Genomic DNA, 15,028 nt, shown 5'->3' on the forward strand with positions numbered 1-15,028 from the left:
TTACAAAGCATAAATAATGACATGCCTGGTACTTATTCCCCTATGATCTATTTTTGACCTTTCAGTCATGTTAAAAGATAATTTGTGCGTGTGTGTGTGTGTGTGTGTGGAACTGAGGAACACACATTTTTCAAGCTAAAATTAGTGTTAAATACTCTTGAATTCTATTTACAGTGTGCTGGAATTTTCACTGAATTATGCATCCTGTATTTTTCCTTCAGGGATCACAGACAACATCCTTAAAAATAGAAACGCTACTTTAGAAACGGCTCCCTTTGTTGTTTGAATTTCGTGTGTCCAGTGTTGGTGTAGACATGGGGTTCCATAACCCAATCCCCACTTCATGGAAGAACTTTCCTGTCTGGGGGCAGGGAGCCGCTTTGAGCAAGATCATGGCCTTCCTGGGTCAGCCTGCATTCTGTGGCTCGGTGAGAGTGCAAAGGTGGGTCATCTCAGCTTCAGGTGGGGTGACATTATTTGCCCTGAGGCTTGTTCTCTGGGCTAAGTCTATGTAGGGCTTGCAGAACAATTCAACTGTTTTCTTCTGTCCAATTCTGCTCCCTCCCCCTTTTTTCTTAGGTTCTGATCCTTAATGTATGTCTTAGACTCCAAAATCATCTTGGAATTTGCCTCCTGTTTTTTTAAACTGTGATGAAAAGCACATGACATCAGTTTTACTCCCTTAACCATGCTTAAGCATACAGTACAGTAGAGTTAACTGCAGGCACTTGTTGTTCAATAGATATCGAGAACTTTTTCATGAATATCTGCTTCCTGAAAAGTCAATCCGTGACCACACTTTCTCTAATGCTCTAAATCTTTTCAGGATGTTTTGAAGTGTAGTTCTTCTTTCTTGGTAATATCCTAAACAGGTTTGCAACATGAAATTCTGAGACTGAAAGATGGCAGAATCCACATAACGCAGAGGATCTGCAATGATCACATCCCTTTTAAAAACGGGGTCAGTGAATGTTTCCCATGCACCTTGAAGATTATGTTTTTCCTTTTTCTAGCCTGCATAAGAAGTGGATAAAAACTGGAAGACTTTCTCCTTGGAAGTTTTAAGAAGACAGTGAAAGGTAATTATTTTTATTGAGAGGCCCAAACAACGTGGCAGGTATCTAACAAAGGTTTTGACTCAAAGTTTTCAGTCCTGAGCATCCCATTTGGGATTTTAGAGTTAATTATGTTTACTCAAAGTTGATGTCACATCAAAACTTTGTACTTTGGTAACTCTAACACTAAAATAGGTTAGGCTATTGTAGTGGTTTTCAGTACTGTTGCAGTAATTTAAAGGTGGCTAAGAATTTTTTTGCGGCTTCTTCCATTGAGAGGTAGAATCTAATTACCCTCCTCTGAATCTGAGTTGGCATCAGTGACTTCCTTGACAAATAGGATATGACACAAGTGATATGGCATGACCTTTGAACTAGATCTTGCAGCTTCACCTTAATCCGTAGGGACCACTCTTCTTAGGAGTCTCTGAGCAGACTAGTGTTTTCCTCAGGACTTGAGAGGTAAGGTTAGAGGGACAGATGAGGAATGAGGAAACTTTTGAGGGTGATGGATATTTTACTTACTAAGATGGATGTTTTTGATGATGGAACAATCTGGTGATGATTTCATAAACATATATGTATACCAAAGACCATAAAGTTGTTCATTTTAAATATGTACAGTTTTTGTAGGAAAAGTACGCTTCATTAAAGTTGCAAAGAGAGATAGAAATTGGTTATCTCAAAGAATTTCCTCAGGCGCCAGAAAGTCTGGCCCAGAGGACTCAGTTGGAATAAAAAGGCAACTGAATTTCACAATAGAATGAAGCTGGCAAAGGCAACATAACTATTCCTCACTGGATAGGAACACCACAGATCACACCACTGATCCCCTGAACTAAAAAAAAAAATGATTGCTCTAATGAAAGTGTTTGTTTCTGGTGCTGCATCTGAAAAGAGAGGCACCTTCTTCTTCGGCTGCCACCCATTGCCAGTTACACTAGTTCTTCCGGGTGAGTTTCAACACAGATTATCTTCTTAGGTATTAAATCCTATTGGGAGTACTCAGATCAGCCCAGAAGCATCTATTAAAGTTCATTAAAAATCTTTTTGAGGAGGAAAATGTGGTTTTTTCCTTCCTTTCAATAGGTTTTGGTACCTAGTATTACCATCTCATAATCTCACTCTGAAACCAGGGCTTCACAACAAGCTAAAGAGTTCATAACAGGGTTTGGAAAATAAATACTTAACAGCCAACTTTTGTTGACCAATAAAAGTACAGAAACCCTCTGTCAGTCAAGTTTTTCCTGGGACTCTTTTTCACTATAACTCAAAATGTATATATGAGGAGATTTCAAAGTAATTGTGTTGGTCAACTTTTCTTTAATAGAGGTTCTTAGACCATTGGTCTCTACCAAAAATAATTATCCAAAATTGTTTAATATACTTCAGTTACTCAATGTTACCATTACTTGCTTCCCTTTCATATATCTAGTGTACTTTTCATCTACAGAGTATACCTAAACCCCAGCACAAATCTTCCCCTCTATTTTATCTTTCTATTTGCTGATTACTTGAGCTTCTCCTATATAAAAGCTTTTTAGATCCAAATCATGGGGGTTTCTATAATGACGCCCAGGAGAGAAAAGGAGTATGCTTTATTTTTTCCCCATCTTTCCCTTGTATTGAGATAGTTTTCATTAGCATGCTGTGGCACTAATATACCTGTACTTTAAAGAGAGTAAAAATAGTCTTGTCAATGTGCCTTCTTCTACTATAAATTTTAGATCTGTATGACCAGGGTCACCAGATTCCTTTCTTTAATTCTATAGATTATTCAAGGAATTTTATCTTCTCAATACTACACCTTGTTTTGGGGACCTCAAAAGTTATAACATGTACATTATCACACAGTTGCAAATTCCAGCTTCTAGATTCAGGATAATACAATCTTTTTAAAAGTGCTTTGAAAGTAAGCATTCATAGATGCCAACTTCTTACCATCTTAGACAGTTCCCATGAAGCCCAGTACCCCTTATTCTCTGTCAAGTATATCTTGTCTATGTATCCAGATGATCTGTTGCTGGTAGAAAGTAATTTAGAAAGCTACTTAATCATCTGCAGAGTGGTTATATGAATTTACATTTCTCTTTGGGCAATGTATGTGTTCACATTTTTCCGTATACTAATGCTCAGAGTTGTTTGATATATTGTTTCTTAGTACCTCATTGCGGTTTAATTTGCATCTCTGTTAGGCAGAAAGCATTAGCATCTTCTCATTTAAATTTATTCTCCCACATTTTATAATAGATGGTCTTTTTCTTCTTGCTTTAATTAATTGAATAAGCTAAAAACTCATTGTGGAAAAATGAAATTTTTATCATGTTTTAAATTGATGTTGGTGACATATTTCAGATGCACCTAAATTATCTCTGACTTTCAGTTCAGTTGAGTTCAGTCGCTCAGTCATGTCTGACTCTTTGCGACCCCATGAATCGCAGCACACCAGGCCTCCCTGTCCATCACGAACTCCTGGAGTTCACCCAGACTCACATCCATCGAGTCAGTGATGCCTTCCAGCCATCTCATCCTCTGTCATCCCCTTCTCCTCCTGCCCCCAATCCCTCCCAGCATCAGAGTCTTTTCCAATGAGTCAACTCTTCGCATGAGGTGGCCAAAGTACTGCAGTTTCAGCTTCAAAATCAGTCCAAAGAAATCCCAGGGTTGATCTCCTTCAGAATGGACTGGTTGGATCTCCTTGCAGTCCAGGGGACTCTCAGGAGTCTTCTCCAACACCACAGTTCAAAAGCATCAATTCTTTGCTGCTCAGCTTTCTTCACAGTGCAAGTCTCACATCCATACATGACCGCTGGAAAAACCATAGCCTTGACTAGATGGACCTTTATTGGCAAAGTAATGTCTCTGCTTTTGAATATGCTATCTAGGTTGCTCATTACTTTTTTTCCATGGAGTAAGCATCTTTTAATTTCATGGCTGCAGTCACCATCTGCAGTGATTTTGGAGCCCAAAAAAATAAAGTCTGACACTGTTTCCACTGTTTCCCCATCTATTTGCCATGAAGTGATGGGACCAGATGCCATGATCTTCGTTTTCTGAATGTTGAGCTTTGAGCCAACTTTTTCACTCTCCCCTTTCACTTTCATCAAGAGGCTTTGAGTTCCTCTTCACTTTCTGCCATAAGAGTGGTGTCATCTGCATAACCTGCAATAACCTCAGGGTTATTGATATTTCTCCCGGCAATCTCTGACTTTACTAGGTCTTAATAGGAACAATTTTCAATCTGCTCCACCTTTATTCAGAGTTTTCAATCTTTCTCCTAACTATTGCACCAGACTACTCTCATCAACTCTAATGTGCCTGTAAGTCTGTAGACATATAAGAATACCTAAATTTTTATCCAGCCTTGAGCCTCCTAGCTATGTAACCACAAGCATATCACTTAACTTCTTTGTGCCCTGGTTCCCTCATCTGTTAAATTTAAAAATGATACCACCTATTTTGAGTTACTATGAGGATTGCACATATGCAGACAAGATAGAGAACAATGATAATTAGACAAAAGTACATAACACACAAAGAGCATTCCAACTTCTACTCATTCTTTTGCTTGTTTGCCTTGTGTTTTTAGCAGTTTATTGACAGACTCAAAGGTGGTTTAAAATAATATTTAATACAGCCTTGAAAATTATCTTTAGGAGTCCATCTACTACCTATTCCATCGGTGGAAAAAGAAGTCTACAGATTTATGTTTCAAGCCCATAGTTGTGTGCCTTATTTCCTCACAGTATGACTTTATTCATTCTTATAACCCTTGAAAAAAGTTCATTTCTCATCAGGATATGGAAAGCTTTTATGAAGAAAAGCATTTTGGCTTCTGAAAGCAATTATTAAAATAGATATTCCTCTTATTGTCTACTGCCAACTCACTTGTCAAGCCAGTCTTTTATGTGGGAGAAAATGGATAATAATCAGACCTTCTCCTAATGCTAATAATCACTCCAATTGGACAGTATGGCTAGCTTTGGATGCACTGTAGATTCAAAATTAAGAGAAACTGGACCTAAGGAAGAAGAAGCCATTTGTTTGAAGCCCTGTTGTTAGCAGAAGTCACATGGTTATATTTTCAAACCTCAGTTAACTATAGATGTAATTTCACAAAGCTGTCTTGAAACAAACAACAGCAAGAATCAGCAAAGGTGAAAACAAACTCTTCAAGTGCAATGTATCCAAGATAATTAGAACTTCTAACACAATCAATACCCTGGCTAATCCAAACCTTATAATGTCTACATTATACCTTATGATCTGTAAAACATATTATAATTTAGTCCAGGTATCCTGAAGATAGAATGGTAACAGAGCATAGTAGTTGGAACTAAACATCCTGACTAGATCCAACCAGGTTATCTTTCATTTGAGCATCCACCTGGCTTTATTGTCCTGTTGCTACTTAGATAAATTCTACAAGATATTAAACCTCTTAGAGCCTCAGTTTTCTCATAGAGATTTCATCCATTTTATGGAATTATTGTGGACAGTTAATAAGATCAAACCAGTCAATCCTAAAGTGTATCAACCCTGAATATTCATTGTAAGGACTGAAGCTGAAGCTCCAAAACTTTGGCTACCTGATTCAAACAGCTGATTGACTGGAAAAGACCCTGAAACTGAAAAAGATTGAGGGCAAGAGGAGAAGAGGCTGACAGAGGAAAAGATGATTGGATGGCACCACTAACTCAATGGGCATGAGTTTGTGATGAGCAAACTCAGAGAAATAGTGAAGGACAGGGAAGCCTGGCATGCTGCAGTTCACTGGGTAGTAGAGAATCAGACATTATTTGGTGACTGAAAAACAACAATATGGCACAAACTAGATACACAATAAGAGCTAGTAAATTTTATGCCCAGGATCATAGAATCAGAGGGTTATTTTTTCTTCATATGTGCAAATTTCATTTCCTTAGCTGACTGATAATCTCATCATCAATTCTATTTCTTCTCCCCTTCTGCTAAAAGCCTAAGAAGTGTAGTGCTTGGTAAGTGTAGTCATTGGTTTACGGATAGTCTGAAGTCAGCCTGGGAACAAGTATCTAAATTCTAAGGATTTTTTCAAATAACTCCTTATAAGGACTTAAGACAAAATTCCCAAACTAAAAGATTCAAGTGTATAAATCCTCTGTGGAATAAGCTCTACATGTTAAAAATAAAAGTATAACAGTTTCCAAAGGAAAATTTTAATTTTCTAGGTCAAAATGTGATTCATAAAATAAACAAAAACTTTCTAAAAATTTTACTTACAAGGAAAGAAGGGAGGGAAGAAAAACGAAGGAAAGAGGGGAGAGAGGGAGAAAGAAAAGGAAGTAAAGAGAATGGAGTAAACATATATATTACCAACTACCAAAATGGTGGGAATAAAAGAAACTTTGGGGGAGCATAGGAATAAATATATTTTTAAAAGCTTAAAAAATAAAATAGTAATGACAAACACTTATTTGAATAAAATAATGACAATCTATCAGTTCAGTTCAGTTCAGTCACTCAGTTGTGTCCGACTCTTCATGACCCCATGGACCACAGCACGCCAGAGCTCCCTGTCCATCACTGACCCCTACTGAGTCAGTGATGCCATTCAACCATCTCATCCTCTGTCATCCCCTTCTCCTCCTGCCCTCAATCTTTCCCAGGTTCAGGGCCTTTTCAAATGAGTCAGCTCTTCGCATCAGGTGGCCAAAGAATTGGAGTTTCAGCTTCAACATCAGTCCTTCCAATGAAAACCCAGGACTGATCTCCTTTAGGATGGACTGGTTGGATCTCCTTGCAGTCCAAGGGACTCTCAAGAGTCTTCTCCAACACCACAGTTCAAAAGCATCAATTTTTCAGTGCTCAGCATTGAATTAGGTAAGAGCAAAGGAACTTTTTTGTTGTGCTTTTTTTTTTTTTTGAGAAATTAATAGTATTAAGTTTACTGTTTTACTCTACATTTTCAGTAATTAAAAAAGCAAAATTGCTTTTGCTGTTTTTTTTCTTTCACTGAAGAGGCAAATAATCATATAAGAGCAGCAACAGAAAAGGTGGTGGGTTGGAGTTAGTAAGATTCCATCAGGTAATTGAGGAGCTGATTTTCTGAGTTCTCCTTAGTAGTTCCACAATAAATGAAAATTTTAATTGCAAAAAATCAAACCAACTCTTCTCAAAATGATCTATACAACTACTGTCTGCACCCACTTTTTCTAAAGTCTCAGCAGAGGTCTGTTTGTGAATGAGCTAAAAAAAAAAAAAAATTGGGAGATTGGATTCACCTGTTTTTAGGTATTCTTTTGGCATTGAAATCATGGTCCTTTGAGTTCAGTGGTTAACTGAAATGGTCCGGACAGGATTTCTTCACAATTTTCCAGTAGCCACGGCAGCACTTCACTTACGTTGCAAAAGGCCATTGGACCCAACAGTCAGAGTAAAGGGAATTCCCGGGTAATCTGGAGGCAGGTTGCTAAAGTTAACCGGGATGAACCAAGAGTTGCTTTAATCACTGCTGTGTTCAGTCGTTTGTGTCCCACTCTTTGTGACCTCATGGACTGTAGCTTGCCAGGCTCCTCTGTCCATGGGGACATCCAGGCAAGAATACTGGAGTGAGTTGCCATGTCCTTCTCCAGAGGATCTTCCCAACTCAGGGATTGAACCGGTGTCTTCAGCAATTCTCCTGCATTGCAGGCGGATTCTTTACTGCTGAGTAACCAGGGAAGCCATAATCATTCCCAATTCAAACTTATTATTTCAGAAACTCTGTCCTGCTTCTCCAATTACTTTAAAGGATGGAGGTTAGCCAGCTCCCCAGGCGGTGATTTGGAATCTGTTTATATCAAATAAGTGGAACTACTGCTCTAGGATTTAGAAGCTACAGAACACAAGCCAAAACTAAACAGACATCTGCACCACATTAAGTTTCATAAAGACGGAGATATTTCTTATTTTTGTTTACCACTGAACACCCAGAACCTCGTTCCTCTTCAGTGGCAGATGCAAAATAACTCAGCACTTTTAAAAGCAATTACATGATTTCTAAACTTTTACAGTGTGATCTATTCTGAACCATTCTTCATTATTTGACTCATTTTGAATGGAAAGGAATGGGACATGCTATCATCCACTGGCACTGAAGCAGTGCACTCAGACTTGGCACAATGGGAGCAGTGAAAATAATAAAGGAATAGGCCCCGGTTTCATTAAAAGGAACTACTTCGCTGCATCTCTTTAAACTCTAACATGATGAGTTAAGGATCACACACACACACACACAAGTCTTAATCTTAAGAAGAAGATTGCTGCAAATAAGACTACTTTTTGGCCATCCTTTGACTTCCATTTGCTTTCTCTCAGGGAGGCCTGGCGTGCTGCAGTTCATGGGGTTGCAAAGAGTCAGACACGACTGAGCAACTGAACTGAACTGAAAATGTTTTTGCTGACTGCTTTGAGTAACTTTCTCTGTGAAGACTAATATTTATAGTTCTTAAAATTAATGTTGAACCTCCATGTGACACTTTTTCTTCCACCTGATTTTGCAGAATCCTCTGTGAAACCATAGTGGTATTTGCAAGAGGTCAGCTATAATAACATCAACAAAGAAACCATCTTTAGAAAGAATAGAAACTTATGTCTAATTCACAGAGATGTGTTTTTAAAAAATTCTTTAATGCTAATGAAAGATGAAAGGAAAAATTCAAGTGCAGAAACCACATGTTAAAAACAAGATGTTACTGGTTGTAGAACAGATTGTCAGAAGGGTCTAGGATCCCTCATGGGGTCTTCAAAACAGATAGGAAATGATTATTGTCTGAATCTTCATCAACAGAATTATAATTAAAACATATGGGTTACCTGCTGCTGCTGCTGCTAAGTCGCTTCAGTCATGTCTGACTCTGTGCGACCCCATAAAGGGCAGCCCACCAGGCTCCTCTGTCCCTGGGATTCTCCAGGCAAGAACACTGGAGTGGGTTGCCATTTCCTTCTCCAATGCATGAAAGTGAAAAGTGAAAGTGAAGTCGATCACTCATGTCCAACTCTAGCGACCCCATGGACTGCAGCCTAGTTCAATGTTAATGACCAATGTTTATCAACTGTGGATCCCAAGGAATATAATATAAATTGTAACTGGGTTTGGGTATATATGTATTTATATATAGTGACAGTAGTAGTTGTGAGTCGCTCAGTTGTGTCCAACTCTTTGTGATACTATGTACTGTAGCCCACCAGGCTTCTCTGTCCATGGGATTCTCCAGGCAAGAATACTGGAGTGGCTTGCCATTCCTTTCTCCAGAGGATCTTCCTGACCCAAGGATTGAACCCAGGTCTTCTGCATCGCAGGCAGATTCTTTACCATCTGAGCTATGGGGAAGTCCCATACATTGGTCTTTAAAATTCAACTCATATTCAGACATGTAAATAAATGTGTTATAAAACAAGATTTGATTCTTAGCAACTGGATGTTTATACCAATCCAAATATCACAACTTCCTTAGAGGAATAGAGATAGAGCCTAAATAATTCAAAGTCTGATTCAATCACAGCTGACTTATACATGAGGCATAGTAGATGCAGTGCCTAAGGACCACAATAATTTTAGGGGCCTGTGAAAATATTTCAGTTTCTTTTAAAATCAAAAGAAAACATAAATATTTAGAGCCAAAGAAAGTGTTAGTAAAGGTAAAGTTGTCCAAGGACTATGGAAGTCATTTTGCATCCCTGTTCACATTAAATGAAATTTTTTTTTGTTTTGAAAATAAATGTTTGTTCTTAAAGCATTTTGTTCTTAAAGCCTTACTTTCCGAGGATCATAATTAGATAAAAGAAAGCTCTAGTAATCAGAAGTATCTACCTACCTTTGCCCGATGCTACGGAGAGCATGAAACTGCCAAGAAAGCAAAAGAGCAATGGTCAGCTTGGAAGGCATGTTTACCCTGGATCCTCTCTCTCCAGGTTTCTGCAGCCCCAGACACCATTTGCTTGACTGTCTCTGAGGACTTGTGTTGGCTGGGGTGCTCCTGAGGCTTTTTATATTATTGCAACACTAAAGGTACATGGGTTCTCATCCTGTACTACATTACTGGAAATTACACAAAATCCAGTCTGTCTCCCTGCACTTTGAAACTAACCCTGAGAGAGGCAAACACTCTTAGGTCTCAACAAATTCTCAGCATGCTTAAAGTTTAACTGATTTGGTATAAGAACTATTTTGTATAATGTCCAGCTCTTTCTCTGTTAGGGCTGCTGTACCGAAAATACCACATAGGCTTGCAGCTTAAACAAGAATCACTTATTTCTCAGAATTCTGGAGACAAAGAATTCCAGGATCAAAGAGCCAGCAGATTAGGTGTCTGGTGAGAACCCATTTCCTGGTTATAAGCAGCCTTTTTCTCACTGTGTCTTCCTAAAGCAGGAGAGGTGATAGAGGTATCTAGGATCTCTTTTATAAGAATTCTACAGGCATACCTTATTTAATTGTGCTTTGCTTATTTGCAGACACTGCTTTTTTTATATATATAAATTGAAAGTTTGTGGCAACCCTACATCAAACAAGTCTATTGGCATCATTTTTTCCAATAGCATTTGCTTGATTTGTGTCTCTGTATCATATTTTGGTAATTTTGGTAATATTTCTAATGTTTTCATTATTATTCAATTGCTTTAAAAAATTTATTTCTTACTGGGGTATAGCCAATTAACAATATTTTGATCATTTTAAGTGAACAGCAGAAGGGACTCAGCCATACATATACACATGTCCATCCTCCCCCGAGCTCCTTTCCCATCCAGGCTGCCACATAACATTAAGCAGAGTTCCATGTGCTACACATTAGGTCCTTGCTGGTTATCCATTTTAAATATAGCAAATGTGCATGTCAATTTGTTATGGTGATCTGTTATCAGTGATCTTTGATTTAATTATTGTAATTGTTTTGGGACATCATGAACTCTGTCCATATAAAATTGAGTTTAATTAATAAATATATATGTTCTAATTGCTTCACCAAACACTATTCCCCCATCTCTCTTCCTCTCCTTGGGCCTTTCTATTCCCTGAGACACAACAACATTGAAATTAGGTCAATTAATAACCTTACGATAACCCCAAGTGTTCATCTCTCCCTTTAAATCATAAATCAGAAATGATATAGTTTAGGGAAGAGGTCAGTTCAGTTCAGGGAAGAAGGCATGTTGAAAGCTAGGGTAGGTTGGAAGCTAAGCTTCTTGTGCCAAACACAGCCAAATTGTGAATGCAAAGAAAAAGAGAAGGAAATTAAAAGTGCTACTCCAGTGAACACACAAATGATAAGAAAGTGAAACAGTCTTATTACTGATATGGAGAAAGTTACAGTGTCTAGATAGGTGATTAAACCAGCCACAATATTCCCTTAAGTTGAAGCCTATCCAGAGCAAAGCCCCAACTCTCCTCATTCTCTAAGGGCTGAGAGAGGTGAAGAAGCTGCAGAGGAAAGGTGAAGCTAGCAGAGGTTGTTTCATGAGGTTTAATGAAAGCAGCTGTCTCCATAACATAAAAGTGCAAAGTGAAGCAGCAGGTGCTGATGTAGAAGCTGCCGTAACTTATAGAGAAGATCTAGCTAAGATAACTAATGGCAGTTACACTAACACCAGACTTCCCTGGTGGCTCAGTGGTTAAGAATCTTCCTGCAGTGCAGGAGACCTGGGTTTGATCCCTGGGTCAGGAAGATTCCCCTAGAGAAGGGTATGGCAACCCATTCCAGTATTCTTGCCTGGAGATTTCCATGGACAGAGGAGCCTAGTGGGCTACAGTCCATAGGGTCGAAAAGAATCAGATATCACTAAGTCGACTGAACATGCACGCATACACTCTAAAACCATCCTCACAGATTTTCAGTGTAGATGAGACAGGCTTCTATTGGAGGAAGATGCCATCTAAGACCATCACTGCTAGAGAGAAGTCAATGCCTGGCTTTAAAGTTTCAAAGGACATTCTGACTCTTGAGTCTAATGGCTAATGCAGCTGATGACTCTAAGTTGGCTGATAACTCTAAGCCAGTGCTCATTTACCATTCTGAAAATTCTAGGGCCCTTAAGAATTATGCTAAATCTACTCTGCCTGAGCTCTATAAACAGAATAACAAAGTATGGATGAGAGCATATTTGTTTACAACATGGTGTACTGAATATGTTAAAAATCAACTTGAGATCCACTGCGAAGGAAAAAAGAATATTTTCAAAATGTTAATGCTCAACAACAATGCACTCAGATATCTGATGACATGTATGATGGAATTAATGTTTTTTAGTGCTTGCTAACAAGGAGAGATAAGAAAGCCTTCCTCAGTGATCAATGCAAAGAAATAGAGGAAAAACAACAGAATGGGGAACACTAGAGATCTCTTCAAGAAAATTAGAGATACCAAGGGAATATTTCATGCAAAGATGGGCTTGATAAAGGACAGAAATGGTATGGACCTAACAGAAGCAGAAGATATTAAGAAGAGGTGGCAAGAATAAGAAGAACTGTACAAAAAGATCTTCACGACCCAGATAATCACGATGGTGTGATCACTCATCTAGAGCCAGACATCCTGGAGTATGAAGTCAAGTGGGCCTTATAAAGCATCACTACGAACAAAGCTAGTGGAGGTGATGGAATTCCAGTTGAGCTGTTTCAAATCCTGAAAGATGATGCTGTGAAAGTGCTGCACTCAATATGCCAGCAAATTTGGAAAACTCAGAAGTGGCCACAGGACTGAAAAAGGTCAGTTTTCATTCCAATCCCAAAGAAAGGCAATGCCAAAGTGCCGGGAGCCAGTGTGGGGAATCCCGTCCGTGGCAAAGGTCATGAGGAAAGGGGCCTGACAAAATGCAAAGGCGGGATCAGGCCTCAGGGGTCCCCCTGGACTTTCTCAAGCATACACCCCTAAAACCAGAGTCTGCCTGCCTTACTGCATTATGCTTTCCACTTATTCTTCTGACATTACAGGGGGGCTATCCCCAACCACCTTTCTCTGGAAAAAGTTAACTTAGAGCTCTAGTTAATAGTCTCCTGCATATAAAAGGAGTGTCTCAATTCAAACCCCTCTGACGGCTCTCTAACTTGCTGGTCAGGTTTACCAGGACTTTTACAACTATGCATGTTGTTTCAGTTAAGTATCTCAGTCGTGTCCGACTCTTTGCGACCCCATGAATCGCAGCATGCCTGGCCTCCCTGTCCATCACCAACTCCCAGAGTTCACTCAGATTCACGTCCATCGAGTCAGTGATGCCATCCAGCCATCTCATCCTCTGTCGTCCCCTTCTCCTCCTGCCCCCAATCCCTCCCAGCATCAGAGTCTTTTCCAATGAGTCAACTCTTCACATGATGTGGCCAAAGTACTGGAGTTTCAGCTTCAGCATCTTTCCTTCCAAAGAACACCCAGGGCTGATCTCCTTCAGAATGGACTGGTTGGATCTCCTTGCAGTCCAAGGGACTCTCAAGAGTCTTCTCCAACACCGCAGTTCAAAACCATCAATTCTTCAGTGCTCAGCCTTCTTCACGGTCCAACTCTCACATTCATACATGACTACTGGAAAAACCATAGCCTTGACTAGACAGACATTAGTCGGCAAAGTACTGTCTCTGCTTTTGAGTATGCTATCTAGGTTGGTCATAACTTTTCTTCCAAGGAGTAAGCGTCTTTTAATTTCATGGCCGCAGTCACCATCTGCAGTGATTTTGGAGCCCACCAAAATAAAGTCTGATGCTGTTTCCACTGTCTCCCCATCTATTTCCCATGAAGTGATGGGAACGGATGCCATGATCTTCATTTTCTGAATGTTGAGCTTTAAGTTAACTTTTTCGCTCTCCTCTTTCACTTTCATCAAGAAGATTTTTAGTTCCTCTTCACTTTCTGCCATAAGGGTAGTGTCTTCTGCATATCTGAGGTGATTGATATTTCTCCTGGCAATCTTGATTCCAGCTTGTGTTTCTTCCAGTCCAGCGTTTCTCATGATGTACTCTGCATAGAAGTTAAATAAGCAGGGGGACAATATACAGCCTTGACGGACTCCTTTTCCTATTTGGAACCAGTCTGTTGTTCCATGTCCAGTTCTAACTGTTGCTTCCTGACCTGCACACAGATTTCTCAAGAGGCAGGTAAGGTGGTCTGGTATTCCCATCTCTCTCAGAATTTTCCACAGTTTATTGGGATCCACACAGTCAAAGGCTTTGGCATAATCAATAAAGCAGAAATAGATGTTTTTCTGGAACTCTCTTGTTTTTTTCCATGATCCAACAGATGTTGGCAATTTGATCTCTGGTTCCTCTGCTTTTTCTAAAATCAGCTTGAACATTAGGAAGTTCACGGTTTACGTATTGCTGAAGCCTGGCTTGGAGAATTTTGAGCATTACTTTGCTAGCATGTGAGATGAGTGCAATTGTGTGGTAGGTTGAGCATTCTTTGGCATTGCCTTTCTTGGGATTGGAATGAAATTAACCTTTTCCAGTCCTGTGGCCACTTCTGAGTTTTCCAAATTTGCTGGCATATTGAGTGCAGCACTTTCACAGCATCATCTTTCAGGATTTGAAAGAGCTCCACAGGAATTCCATCACATCCACTAGCTTTGTTCATAGTGATGTTTTCTAAGGCCCACTTTACTTCACATTCCAGGATGTCTGGCTCTAGATGAGTGATCACACCATCGTGATTATCTGGGTCGTGAAGATCTTTTTTGTACAGTTCTGTGTATTCTTGCCACCTCTTCTTAATATCTTCTGCTTCTGTTAGGGCCATACAATTTCTGTCCTTTATCGAGCCCATCTTTGCAGGAAATGTTCCCTTGGTATCTCTAATTTTCTTGAAGAGATCTCTAGTCTTTCCCATTCTGTTGCCTTTCCTCTATTTCTTTGCATTGATTGCTGAAGAAGGCTTTCTTATCTCTTCTTGCTATTCTTTGGAATTCTGCATTCAGATGCTTATATCTTTCCTTTTCTCCTTTGCTTTTCACTTTTCTTTTCACAGCTATTTGTA

The 15,028-nt window shown here is 39.3% G+C and overlaps 1 long non-coding RNA gene across 4 annotated transcripts in view; it reads right to left on the minus strand.

Moving 5' to 3' along the window:
* The window catches only part of LOC138442633 (uncharacterized), a 28,209-nt gene extending 18,112 nt beyond the window's left edge, over positions 1-10,097 (minus strand). For 2 of the 4 annotated variants that reach the window (XR_011257797.1, XR_011257800.1), the window contains exon 1: positions 9,890-10,035. This is a non-coding gene — a long non-coding RNA (uncharacterized lncRNA). Of the gene's footprint in view, positions 1-9,889 lie in introns of all 4 variants that reach the window. The other 2 variants (XR_011257798.1, XR_011257799.1) reach the window with 2 other exon arrangements.
* Positions 10,098-15,028: the final 4,931 nt, after the last annotated feature.

This window comes from Ovis canadensis, chromosome 6, assembly GCF_042477335.2.
Source record: "Ovis canadensis isolate MfBH-ARS-UI-01 breed Bighorn chromosome 6, ARS-UI_OviCan_v2, whole genome shotgun sequence".
NCBI classification, from domain to species: Eukaryota; Metazoa; Chordata; class Mammalia; order Artiodactyla; family Bovidae; genus Ovis; species Ovis canadensis.